Raw genomic sequence first — 12,481 nt, 5'->3', positions numbered from 1 at the left:
AGATGCATACGCAATGTTTTGTTTTTTGGGGGTCAGCAAAAATGAGTTTCATTAAGGGTTTGTTTGGTTCATGGCATTAGAAATATTCCCATGGAATGACACATGTGGAAATATCATTACTAGGAATAGGATGCCTGCCTCATGGGAATATTTTTGTTTGGTTCGCATTGTAAGATTCCCTGGATTGTACACCAGATTCCCATGTCAATGTTTGGTTTAACATGATTTCCTAGTAGGTATTTTAAGAAGATGATCATTATACCCTTGACATGTGTGTAACGAGTATATGAAGAAAAATTGTATTTTTCAACACAAAAACCTATTGAAAATTTGAACTTAATTATATCTATGTCATAAAATTTTCAATAACTATAAATTTAAAACATTTAACACTTAATAATCGATTAACAAAATAATTGAGGTTAACATAATGTCTAAATATTATATTAAAATTTTATAAACAATAATAATATTAATGTCATTTAATAAATTACAAATGTCAATCAAAATATTAATTAACATAAATATTGTCACTCTTAATAGATTTTTAAATATTTTCTAATTAAAAAATTAATTAAAATTTCCTGATTAATATTTTATTGACATTTTTAATATTTTTAGCAATAAGTTAGCAAAATTTTTTGTTAATTAATATTTTCAATTGCCATTTTAATATTTTATAGTTAAAGTTTTAATTATTTCTTAATTAATAATTAATTTAATTTTAATTAGAACTTTATAGTTAATATCTTTAATTAACATTTTATATGTATTTTATAATTAAAATGACTAATATTCATGCTAATTCAAAATTTTTAATTTCAGTTTATTTGTAATTATTTATGATTTTAAATCTAATATTAGAGCGTGATTATGTATATAGGGGTATTTTTGTTCTAATTCCAAAATAGTGAGGGCAATTTGGTCCAGAAGTATTGGGAATAGAATTCCCATGAAACTTACCCATGGGGGGATGTGGGAAAACATGGGCATCCTTACATTCCTAGGAATGTGAATATGCCTGCCATGTCTAATTTCCATGCTAAACAAATGTGGGAATGAGATGCCATGAGCATCTCATTTGTGGAATCTTGAAAGATGTTGTGAAACAAATGCCCTCTGAAGGGCTTCAAGGGGATCAGGGGCAACCTGTGTACAAACAGCAAGCACTACCTGCTTTGCGAGGTGTCAAAAAAATCAAGAATTGCGATTTAGTCAACTAAGGACAAACCACCGTTCCATCTAGTGGCAGTTGCAATCCATTGGTCTTTAAAAACATTAGGGGCATGGTCGATCCTTCAAAAGCTCTCTTATGTCTTTACCTCCACACCAACCAAAGAAATGGCAATGGGAAGTAGGGACAAGTTTCTAACTCTCCTTACTAGCACAGATTCCTTTCCAAGCCCATTACTGTCTTTCCACTGTTCTTGAAATAGGCCACTGCGAGAAAATGATCAAATCTCGTATGGCTCTGGTCCAGGAACAGTGCAAGAGGATGCTCCACACAATCTAAACACAAGAAGCACCTTCTCACAAGGGGCATGCCACTTTTTGGAAGGTTGTCCATGGTTAGAATTTTCCCAAGACTTGCCTTCCTTGCAAAGGAAGCGACTTTAGTGGGGCTTGCTTTTTCCCATATGAGCCTCCAAGGAAAGTTGACAAAAGCTTCTCTTAGGGGAGTGAGTTTCCTATAGAAGGATAAGACCATGAACATGCTGTTATTGGCCTGGGTCCACTAGGAATTGTTTGTGGTGTTACCACAGTGGTTTTTATATAAGATATAAGCGATCAAATAAGTTAATAAGTTGCATCATTTCTCGGTCTAAATGATTCCCAATCAAGGGAATTTTCCAAAAATTCCCTTGGTCAGAAATTTGGAGATGATTGCTGATGACGGCATCCTTGAAGATGTAAGGGAATTTGATGCTGAGGGGAGATTGGATGTACCAAATGTCATGCCAGAAGAAAATCCCAATTCATGTGATCAAAGGCCTTTTCCATGTCAAGTTTGCCAACCAGCCCATTCTTTGTTTCCTTTCCGTTCTAAAGGCATCCAAAACTTCATTAGCTATAAGGACTGCATCCATGATCTGCTTTCCTGCTATGAAAGAATGTGGGTGTTGGCCAATGACATCTGGAATTGCTATTTAAGCCTTAGCAAAGACTTTGTATAGGATATTATATATACTACCCAGGATAGGGCAAAAGTCCTTTTATGTTGCAAGCCTCAATTTTCTTGGGGAACAAGGTGTGATAAAGTGGAGTCCAGGCTGCTCACAAATCTGCTTGTGCTGCGAAAATCATAAAAAATGCTGATAATATCTTGCTTGAGGAGATCCCAGTTAGCTGGAAAGAAGCCAAAGTAAAACCATTAGGGGCTGGGGCTTTAATTCCATTACTTTCTTGATGGCTCGAAAGACTCTCTCCTCATCAAAGGGTCTTTCAAGCCACTACGCAGTGGAATGGTTCAGGATGTTGAAGGTGTTGCCATTTACTGCTGGTATTTAAGGCCCTGGCTCAGTATAAACACCCTCGTAGCAAACTACTGATGCCCTTTAATATCCTGTGCTTCAATGAAGGACTTGCTGCCAATTGCAATTATAGACAAAGCGTTGAATCTGCAGTGAGCATTTGATGTTTGATGGAAGAACTTCGCGTTTGAATCCTCCTCATTAAGCCAAGAAGCTTTGGATTTCTTCCTCCAGGAATTTCTTCCAAGTTAAGGACATCAGTAAGCTCTTTTCTAATTGAGAATCTCCTTGTTTCTCTCAGCATAGAGGCCTTGGTCTAGTTCCTCCTCATCCAGCTCCTTGAAGCTATTAAGTAAAACAGTTTTCTTCTATTGAATACTTCCGAAGGTACTCCTGTTCCACCATTTCAATTTTTCCTTCAGCCCCTTTAGCCTGGAGTCTACTACAGAACTAGCTTTCCCTCCAGAATGGAGAGCAGTCCACCATCGCTGCACCAGATTGCCAAAGGCATCATGCTTAAGCCACATGTTCTCAAATTGGAAAAGACTTGGTCCCCACCTATTACCTCCTGTATCCAGCAGGATGGGGAAATGATCCGAGATAGTCATTAGGGAAGACTTTGAGAGACCTTAGGGAAATGTTCTTCCCAGTCTGTGGAGATTAAGAACCTATTGGTCCTCAAAAAGGATGGAGTCTCCTTTGAGTTGGACCAAGTGAAGTAGCTTCCAATGAGGGGAAGATCAATGAGTGCATTCTTATTAATGAAATTGAGAAACTCTGTCATGCTTGCAGTCTCTGAGGTGCTGCCACCACTTTCGTGAGGTTGTAAAACCATACTGAAATCACTCCTGAGGACCCAGGGGACATTCCAATTGCCTTTAATTTGGAGGAGCTCATTCCATAGAACTGCCTAGAAGGTTCTTTACCTGGACCAAAAACACTGGTGAATGTCCACTTAAATTTTTTTCCCAGGTTCTTAAACAGACAACACATTGATTCCACCACCTTGCTTTCCATAAACTAAGAATCCCTCCAGCATTGCCAGTAGCTTCAAGGGAAACCCTTCTGCAATTTTTATGAACCCATAGGCTGTCAATCATGCTTCAAGTCATGTGTTGTGTCCCTGTTTCCTGTAACAAATCCCCAATCCTTAAGAAATGATTTTATTGGAGTTGAACGGTCATCAAGGCCAGAACACACCATGGAATCAGTTTCCTCAACATGTGCACACTGAGATTCCCAAAATCTGAGCACCTTCATCTTTGTCATAAATGACTGAGAACTCCGATCTGTTAACCTCCCTACATAAATCCTTATTCTTGCTACTGCTCAGCAGCTATTTAATGATGAGTTTTCTTTCTCTTCTGTTTCTTTCAATATCTTCAATAAGACTCGTACCCTTTCTTCAATACCCTTACAAGAATTTCTAGTGGTTTTTCTAACCATCCTCATTTTTCAAAGCATCCAATCTGAAACCTTTCTTTGAACTCATCAGCCCTCACTTCCAGATTCCACCCATTTGAGCAGCTCAAAAACAAGGGAGGGGTGTTAAAATACCAATCCCGAATATCTTTGTAAAGAAAATACAAATTAGGAAAGTGGGTAATTACGGGGGATTTGATATTATTCAATAGGAAATTGTTTCCTTGTTTAGAATAGGTAATCATATTATATATTGGATTGTACGTAAGAACAAATCAATGTAGAAAATATTTTTTCCAGTCGTTTCTTCTTTCATGGTATCAGAGCTAGGGTTTCTTAAACCCAGCTAAACGATGGCTAACAGCGGAGGCTCTACCTCCTCTGCAAACATCACTGGTGACTCAGAGGTTACGTCCGGTGGGGGTACGAGTGGACTGGATAACACAGTCTTCCCACTCTCATTGGAAAAACGAAACAGAAAAAATTTCCGTGAATGGGCTCAGTCCATGAAACTGGTGATTGAGGGAAAAGGGAAGCTTGGTTATCTTACTGGTGAGTGGAGGAAATCAGACCCTTCTGACGCTGTAGCCTTGCAAAGATGGAGGTCCGAAAACTCCATGGTCACGGTTTGGCTCGTCAACTCAATGCAACGATCGATCGGAAAAATTTACTTGTTCTTGCCGACGGTGAAGGAAGTTTGGGAAGCCGTACGTGAGACGTACTCCGATGTCAAAAGCTACTCACAAATCTTCGACATCAAGACCTGATTGTGGCAGATGAGGCAAGGTGAGGGAGGTGTTACCGAGTATTTCATGGAGACGACTCATCTCTGGCAGGAGCTCGATCTGAGCATCGACGAGGAGTGGGAGTGCTTTGGCGACAGCACCCGATACCGAAGGAGGCTCGAAAATGAGATTGTCTTCGAGTTTCTTGCCGGCTTGAATCGAGAGCTCGACGATGTGAGGGGACGGATCCTTGGCCGGCGACCTCTCCCTTCAACCCGATAAGTCTTCGCGGAGGTCAGGAGGGAAGAGAATAGGAGGCGGGTGATGCTGCGGCCTCAAAATGAATCCGCTGGGCTGGACCCTCCTGTACCTGTATCCGCCCAAAAATTAGATGGGCTACACGCCGGGCCGGATGCCTCAGCTCTTGTATTAAAAGGCCCAGGGGGACCTAGTCAACGACCGCAAAGAGGAAAAATATGGTGCGAACATTGCCAAAACACAGGTCATTCAAAAAATACCTGCTGGGAGATTCATGGAAAACCGGCAGATTGGAAACCGAGACAATACCAAAAAAATCGTGGGTACTAGGCTAGCATTGACGGATCAACTGAAAGGAGAGAACAACAATACCCTGTCCAGCAGTGCATTCAGTCCTGAACAGTTGGATCAGTTATATAAGATGATTTCATTAATGCAAACATCGGGTCAGTCTTCCTTTGGTTCCCTGGCTCACCGAGGTAATCATCTGTCAGCTTTAAAAACCACATCTTGTTACAAATGTCCTTGGATAATTGATTCGGGTGCATCCGATCATATGACTAGGTTGTATCAATATTTTTCATCCTACTCACCATATGCCGGGAATTTGAGGGTAAAAATTGCAGATGGCTCTCTCTCACCAGTTGCTGGAAAAGGAAGTATTTGCATATCTGATTCCTTAACATTACAATCGGTCTTGCATGTCCCCAAGTTATCGTGCAATCTGTTATCTATCAGTCAGTTAACAAAAGACTCGAATTGTTCCGCTAAATTTGTTTCCTCTCATTGTGTTTTTCAAGACCTATCATCGGGGAAGACGATTGACACTGCTAAAGCGTATGAGGGACTACTACTTTGGGGAGGCAAGTTTGAGTGAACTATGTAATACTGCAATTTGTGATTCTGCATCTACTTCTAGAAATAGTGAACTTTTGTTATGGCATTCATGGATGAGTCATCTCAATTTTCAATATTTAAAACTTTTGTTTCCGTCTCTTTGTTCAAATAAAATGGCTTCTGAGTTCCAATGTGAAGTATGTGAGCTTGCTAAACATCGTCGCACCTCTTTTCCATCGTCCATATACAAACCATCTCGCCCATTTGCTATGTTTCACAGTGATGTATAGGGTCCCTCACGTTCCCTAAATTGCACCAATACAAAATGGTTTGTGACCTTTATCAATGACCATACCCGTCTTTGTTGGGTGTACTTACTGAAAGACAAAACTAAAGTCCGCTCCATTTTCATCAATTTTCATACCATGATTCATACACAGTTCCAGACTCATATTCAGATCCTACGTACTGATAATGGTACGAAATATTTTAATACCATCCTGGGAACTTATCTTCAAGATAATGGGATTGTTCATCAAAGTTCTTGTGTGGATACCTCTCAACAAAATGGGGCTGTTGAACGAAAAAATAGACATATACTTGAAGTAGCCCGGGCATTAATGTTTACTACCCACATGAAACATTATTTTTGGGGCGATGCCATCTTAACAGCCACACATCTCATTAATTGAATGCCAAGTCGAGCACTCTCATTTGTCACCCCTCTTCAGAAATTTCAGGAACACTTTCCAACCTCTCGACTCCCTTCCAGTCTCCCATTGAAAATTTTTGGTTGTACTGCTTTTGTTCATATCCATGCACACCATCGCGATAAATTGGATCCTCGTGCCATTAAATGTGTCTTCCTTGATTATTCACCTACCCAAAGAGGCTACAAATGCTATAATACGGTCTCAAAACGACTGTTCGTTAGTCTTGATGTCACTTTCTTTGAAACCACTCCTTATTTCCTAAAGCCCTCTCTTCAGGGGGAGAAATGGAGTGAAGATCGGTTCTTTGATCCTTTTGCTACTGAATCTGCGGTTACTCCAGTTACTCCATTCCCTGACCCATCTATTGAGTCTTCCATTGCATTACTTCCTGATTTGCCAAACACAACCGAACACTTATCCTCAGGGGGAGATGCAGGAGAGTAAAACAACGCAGACATTCTGGTTTACTCAAGAAAGCCGAAAACAAAGGAAAGGGAGAATCTCATACCTGAGGCACCCAGAGCGTTCGAACCAGTGATGGCTCCGAATAATCATGAGCCCCTGCCTTATCCTGATCTGGTAATTGAGTCTTCCTTTGATAATTCTGCACCTGATGATATCAATTTACCTATTGCAATCAAAAAACAAACCAGGTCATGTACTCAATACCCTTGGTCGAAATACATGTCGTATAAAAGCTTGTCTACAGGATATCGTGCATTTGTCTCTAATCTTGACAGGATGAAAATACCAAAAAACATTCAGGAAGCTCTAGAAATACCAGAATGAAGAGAGGCAATCATGGAAGAAATGCGAGCCCTAGAGAAAAATGGAACTTGGAAGTTGACAGATCTACCGAAAGGGAAAAAGCCAGTGGGTTGCAAATGGGTCTTCACTGTGAAATGTAAATCTGATGGAACAGTTGAAAGATATAAAGCCAGACTTGTTGCAAAAGGCTTTACACAGACCTACTACATTGACTATACTGAGACATTTGCACTAGTGGCAAACTTAAATACAGTTTGGGTTCTCTTGTACCTGGCAGCCAATTTAGATTGGCCACTACAACAACTTGATATTAAAAATGCTTTCTTAAATGGAGAATTAGAAGAGGAAGTTTACATGACTATACCACCAGGATTCAGTAGAACTGGTGAAGAAAACAGTGTGTGTAAATTAAAGAAATTGTTATATGGCCTCAAACAATCTCCTAGAGCGTGGTTCGACAGATTCGCAAAGGTACTAAAGAGTCAAGGGTATCGACAAGGGCAGTCAGACCATACACTATTCTTCCAACAGTCTGAAGGAGGTAAGAGAACAATTCTAATAGTGTATGTTGATGATATAATCCTTACTGGTGATGATGTTGTAGAAATGGACAGATTGAAGAAGGTTTTGTCTACTGAATTTGAAGTTAAAGACTTGGGACATATGCGGTATTTTTTGGGCATGGAAGCGGCAAGAATGAAAAAGGGAATTAGTGTTTCTCAGCGAAAGTATGTTACTGACCTCCTAGTTGAAACTGGCATGCTAGGGTGCAAACCCAGCGAAACCCTGATAGAAACAGTAAAGAGGGTTGAAGATTGTGAAAACCAGTAGAAAAGGAGAGGTATCAGAGATTGGTTGGCAAGCTGATCTACCTATCACATACTAGACCAGATATTGCGTTTGCAGTCAGTGTAGTAAGTCAACACATGCATTCACCAAAAGAAGTTCACTTAGATGTGCTGTATACAAGATCCTTAGATATCTCAAGGGATCCCCGAGAAGAGGACTCTTCTTTAAGAAATGTGAAAGCAAGGAAGTGGAGATCTTTACAGATGCAGATTGGGTAGGATCAGTGGAAGATAGAAGGTCGACCACAGGATATTGTACATTCGTTTGGGGAAATCTCGTAACTTGGAGAAGCAAGAAACAGAATGTGGTGGCTCGTAGTAGTGTTGAAGCTGAATTCAGGGCAGTCGCTCAAGGGATTTGTGAAGGATTGTTGTTATGAACACTATTGGAGGAATTATGGGTACCGGTGAACCTTCCTATCAAACTCTACAGTGACAATAAGGCAACTATTAGCATCTCCCTTAATCCAGTTCAACATGACGGGACCAAACATGTGGAGGTAGATAGACACTTCATCAAAGAAAAAATTGAAGAAGGAATTATATGTATGACTTATGTACCAACCAAGGAACAAACTGCAGATATCCTCACTAAAGGGTTGGGACAACAGAGCTTTGATGATCTTATTAGCAAGTTGGAGATGATTAATATTTATGATCCAACTTGAGGGGGAGTGTTAAAATACCAATCCCGAATATCTTTGTAAATAAAATACAAATTAGGAAAGTGGGTAATTACAGGGGATTTGATTTTATTCAGTAGGAACTTGTTTCCTTGTTTAGAATAGGTAATCGTATTATATATTGGATTGTACATAAGAACAAATCAATGTAGAAAATATTTTTTCAATCGTTTCTTCTTTCAAGGGGGACTGTCCTCCAAGCTGCTCTGGCTCTAAAAGGTGGCTAGGACTAAACCAGCCATTCTTCCTTTTTCTGGGAATTCAAATACTCCAGGATAGGCTACTGATCAACCTCCTCACAAAACTCTTTGGGCTTGTACTCCCCTTGGTTTCCCCTTGTGCCCCATCTTCAGACCTATTTTTTATCTCCCTTTTCTCTTTATGAAAAAGCCCAAGCGGTGGCTCCCCTGGGGCCCTGATTCTGTTCAAGACCAAAGCAATGCCCAACCCTCCAAGATAACGACACTTCAAGGGTTTTGGGTTTATTGAGCCTAGCCCAGATGAATAAAAATTTTGGATGTTCTTTCTTTTCCCCTTTTACTGATCTGCATGACTACATTTGTGAAGGGTTGTGCGATCTTCTTCACCTTCTCTTCTTGTTGTGTGAGAGCTCTTTTCAAAACTTTAGATCAGTCTTGGGGCACTGCCACCGTGTGGACGAAAAATTGACTGAAAGATGTAGCGATACAATGGAGAGGCAGCATCGCGAAAGGGTTTGCTGCCCGATCTTCTGCTGCAGCTCAGGAGGAGCCTCTTTCTCACCTCCCCTTCCTTGAGTCCCTTGATATCCTTTTTGACTTGGGGATCGTTTTTTCCCCAGATCTGCTGCCGCTGAGGAGATCTTGCCCCAACAAAGAGCTTCAAAGCCTTTCGTCCACCGTTAACCTTTGTGAGGGCAAGAAAAAGCCCAAGCCTATTCTCTTTGAGTTGGAGCAGCAATGTTTGTCCTTGTTCCTTGTGCAATGATATGAAAAGGGGAGACAAAGTTCCCTTCCTCTGCAGTCTGCAGGTCCAGAAGTCTTCCCATGCAGCAATGAATCAAATGACTTCATGAAAATGTATGTTTTCTTGGCTCTTTGATGCCCCATAATTCTGAGAAGATTGTTTTGCTCTCCATCGAGGACTAGTTTGAAGTTCCTTCTGCTCTCATTTCATATGAAGGGCGGGAGGGAGGGCGATTTGCTCTCCATCAAGGACTAGTTTGAAGGACTCCCTTCTCCCCTTGCCCTGCATGGAGAGGGAGGGAGAGAGATACACCTGGTGGTTGATGTCATGATGCACATGTGCCACATTACCATAGAGTAGGAAAAATATAGAAATGCTCATTGCAGTGAAAGTCATGATTTGAAAAGCCTAGGAGTGGCTGTGGACCGCACTTGGCTGTTTCTATGGCTTATCAATGCTGCTACCTGAATTCCCAAAATCTTTTGAAAATCCAACTACTTGCAGAGAAATTTTTAATCACACCTAGAGAGAGAGAGAGAGATTCTCTAAATATTTTGGATTGACATACCTGGTGATTGGTGGATATGTTATTGCATTTTGTTGATGTCATGTTGCACCTGGGCTGCATTACCATGGAGAAGGAAAAAAATAAAAACACTCAGTGCAGTGAAAGTCATAAGACTAGAAAAGCCAAGAAATGTGAGCAGGCTTTGGCCGCACTTGGCTGTTGCTAAGGCCTCTCTCTCTCTCTCTCTCTCTCTCTCTCTCTATTAATGCTGCTATCCTCAATTGCCAAATGTTTTGAAAATCCAACTCTTATGCTTACCCGAGTAAGAAAAACTTTTAATCAGACCTACTAGAGGCCATAATTTAATTTATTCTATGGATATTTGGACTGGAATTGATGAACAACCAATACAACTGCCAATGTTTATTAGTGCTGTGTAGAAATTTCAAAATTTCAGTTTGGGGGGGGGGGGGGTAGGTTTGTCTCTGTCACTCACATCGTCACAATATTCTCCATCATATTCTTTTATGGCTATCTCTTTCCTTCTCTGTCTCATCTTTTATTGCAAGTAAATGAAAAAATACATAATAATTGGCTTCAAGTGTATTGTTCCTCCGTTAATATGTTTTCTTTGTAGAATAAGGTAGTGAAATGAACTATTTTGAAAAAAAAAAGAACTGTTTTGAAAGTGGCAGATATTTTTGAAAGGAGCTATTTTTCCCGTAATTTTTCTTTTGCGTATGTATTTTTTTTCTTAAAATTAAAACCATCTCACACATGTACAAAAATTATCTTTAAAACACGGGCACACAGGAAGATGTACAAGTTATTTTCTTTCGTAGTCCTGTTGGAAAGTTTAATAAGAACTGAGATCATCTGATGTTTTTAGTTGATTTTGGGAGAGCGTATGATGCAGTGATTGTATATATTTTTTTTAGATATTAGAAAAAGAAAAGATTATCGTGCAGAAGGGAGAGAAACAGGTAAGTGTTTTAGGAGACGTTTGACGATGAAATCTTTATTGATTGATAAACTGATGGACTTGCTGCTAAAGAAATTAATTTTTGTGGGTTAGACCTTCTGATTCTTTCCTTATTTCTTCTTTTGTGGATCTTAGCTCCACCAATAGGTCTCACAAGATGCTTCAATATACATGCTTTTAATTTTTACGGTTTTGGGGGTTGGGAGGGGGTTCACCGACGCTTTAACATCTAGGCAGAATGAAGATGCTGTTGAATAATTCTGAAGTTTTCCCGAAGTTATATTAGAAACTAAATGATAGCTGAAATTGGTGTTTTATCATATCGGATGTCCTTCATTGGTAAGATTGGGATGATATTGCATGTAGAATTACAAATAAATCAAATGATTGTAGCATCTTGTTTTTACTGATATATTTCTCAAGTTCAAAATTTTGCAAGATGTTTTTAGTCAGCTGTGCGTATGGTACAGGATGTTAGGCATCCAGAAGCAATATGTTCAAGTGTGCAAAAATGTGTGTGCTGAGGGTTGGTAATGCTGGTAAGGATAAGTAAGCTGTGAATGCATTCATCATAGATTCATTGTGATTAAGGTTTGAAGGAATTGTGGGGATAGTTTTTTTGAATTAATGGGATATATTGTGCGGTGAAGGAGTAGTGATAGATTCTACTTCGAGATCTAAATAGGCTAAAGGATTTCCAGACCAGTTGTCGCCTATGATTTCAGCATCTGTTCTTGTGTTGAGTGGTGTAATAAATTTGTAAAGGCTTGATATTGTTGGCCCAAACTTTACACCTTAATCTTTTAGGTCAAACAGTCATCTAATATGGTGTCAAAGCATGGCTGCTAGGAGGTTGTGGCTCCTATCTTTGTTGTCTGCATTTAATGTTTGTTTGTTCAAAATTATCTTATTCACCATATTGAGTTATTTATTGTTTGTTTACGTCTCAACATGCACTTGGGCTGTATTTATATTTGTATATATGTAATATATGCAATTGGGCTGTATGTATATTTGTATAGATGTAATATTTCTGTGTTATTGCAATTGAATATTTATTATTATTTTGAAATTGGCCCCACTCAGTGGAATCCTTCTTTCATCCCTGAATCTTACAAGATTGTTTTGGCTGGTCCTACTATTTGGGATTTAAGCCTCTGTCCTTACGAATTTCAAGGTTTCTTCTTGGGGTGGATGTGGCTTTGCAGTGTCTTGAGGGTGATTTTTGCTGGTCCTATTTGTTGGGATTTGAGGCTCCATCCTTTCGAATTTGAAGATTTCTTACAGGGATGGGATCATGGCTTTGCAATTTTTTGAGGGT

At 39.6% G+C, this 12,481-nt stretch overlaps 1 protein-coding gene across 1 annotated transcript in view; it reads left to right on the top strand.

The window, feature by feature from the left end:
* The window catches only part of LOC131150812 (myosin-15), an 81,791-nt gene that overhangs the window by 22,517 nt on the left and 46,793 nt on the right, over window positions 1-12,481 (top strand). The gene's annotated exons all lie outside the window — the stretch shown is intronic.

Source organism: Malania oleifera, chromosome 3, assembly GCF_029873635.1.
Source record: "Malania oleifera isolate guangnan ecotype guangnan chromosome 3, ASM2987363v1, whole genome shotgun sequence".
In the NCBI taxonomy this organism is placed as follows: domain Eukaryota; kingdom Viridiplantae; phylum Streptophyta; class Magnoliopsida; order Santalales; family Ximeniaceae; genus Malania; species Malania oleifera.
This window is presented reverse-complemented; position numbering and strand designations above follow the sequence as displayed.